This window comes from Palaemon carinicauda, chromosome 37, assembly GCF_036898095.1.
Source record: "Palaemon carinicauda isolate YSFRI2023 chromosome 37, ASM3689809v2, whole genome shotgun sequence".
Classification (NCBI taxonomy): Eukaryota; Metazoa; Arthropoda; class Malacostraca; order Decapoda; family Palaemonidae; genus Palaemon; species Palaemon carinicauda.
This window is the reverse complement of record NC_090761.1, coordinates 46,172,197-46,173,963: the sequence shown is the minus strand read 5'-3', so window position 1 is coordinate 46,173,963 and position 1,767 is coordinate 46,172,197. Positions and strand designations below refer to the sequence as shown.

The following is a 1,767-nucleotide window of genomic DNA, read 5'->3' as shown; positions in this document are numbered from 1 at the left end:
GATAGCATATCACAGAAAAAAGAAAAATCGTAAAATTGGAAAAGGTGCAAAAACAAAAAACAAGAGGACCACTAAACAATGAGGATGGGAAATACACTTACCTGTGAGAGAGTTGTGACCAGGGACTCCCAGGCAGGCTGCGAGGAGGAAAAGAGAAAAGGGTGCACAGTCAGATAAGGCCATACAAGTGCAATAAGGTCAGTTTATAACTACTAGAATCTAATAGAAATCCTTTTATAAGATACAAAATCTATTAGACATTTCTACATGATGCAAATAAGGACCAGTCTCCACTAAGTATAGAATAAATACCAAAAGATCAAAGATTTCATAACTGACAATTATTAAGTCATACAAACATCTCGGTTTTCTAATTTTCAAAAAAAATAAAGTTTTGTTTAATAAACCTTAAATTATATAAAAATTTCTTAATATAGATAAAAAATATTATATAACTTTACCCAATAGCTTACATTAAGTAAGCGATTGAAAACAAATTACGAAACCCTTTACATATAAGAATGATGGTTTTTACATTTAAAACTGAGAGAGAGAGAGAGAGAGAGAGAGAGAGAGAGAGAGAGAGAGAGAGAGAGAGTAAGCGATTGAAAACAAATTACGAAACCTTTACATATAAGGATGATGGTTTTACATTTAAAACTGAAATCCAGAGAGAGAGAGAGGAGAGAGAGGAGAGAGAGAGAGAGAGAGAGAGAGTAAGCGATTGAAAACAAATTACGAAACTTTTACATATAAGGATGATGGTTTTACATTTAAAACTGAAATCGAGAGAGAGAGAGAGAGAAGAGAGAGAGAGAGAGAGAGAGAGAGCACCAACCAACAAGTTTCGAAACGGTTGATGAGTCTAATAGCCGGTTATATATTGCACCAATTACATTATACTGCACACTAGGGCTAATGGTTTCACCCCATAATGCCAACAATCGGTTAACGTGGCAAGAGCTGTCACGGAAAAATAGTGATAGAATTGTTGGCTCCTCCAACGGTGGAGGTTGTACAGATATCCCGAGAACTGATCTTGAGTTGGTCTTTAGGCCCGTTGCCCTGTAAAAAGAAAACAGTGAGAATATAATTATGTATGTATGTATGTTTGTGTTTATGTATGTACAGTATGTGTATATATATATCTATATATATACTGTATATATATACATCCTACATATATACTGTATATATATACATCCTACATATATATATATATATATATATAGTGTATGTATATATTTATATATACATAAATACACACACATATATATATATATATATATATGTATATATATATATATATATTTATATATATATATTTTGTATGTATATATTTATATATATATATATATAAATATATATATTATATTATAATACATACATATATATATATATATATATATAAATATATACACACACACACAACAATAACAACAAATGCAGCCGTTACTAATCCACTGCATGACAAAGGCTTTAGACATGTCAATTCAGGCCTTGGGTTTGGCCAGTAATCATCACCACGCTGGCCAGTGAGGATTGGTGATGGGATATTTTCGTCTAGTTGCTCACACCAAACCAACCTAGTATGGGTAGCCCTGACTAGTACACCTCTGCTGATCATGGCAGTAAACAAACCCTTTCACCACGTTAAATTATCTCCACTCAGAAAGGAATATATATATATATATATATATATATATCAACAAACAAACCCTTTCACCGCGTTAAAGTATCTCCACTCAGAAAGGAATATATATATAT

General features: G+C 32.0%; 1 long non-coding RNA gene across 1 annotated transcript in view; it reads right to left on the bottom strand.

Annotated features, from left to right (window-relative positions):
- Positions 1–101: 101 nt before the first annotated feature.
- The window catches only part of LOC137629079 (uncharacterized), an 859,983-nt gene continuing 858,317 nt past the window's right edge, over positions 102–1,767 (bottom strand). Inside the window, exon 3 of the long non-coding RNA XR_011041440.1 lies at positions 102–137. This is a non-coding gene — a long non-coding RNA (uncharacterized lncRNA). The remainder of the gene's footprint in view (positions 138–1,767) is intronic.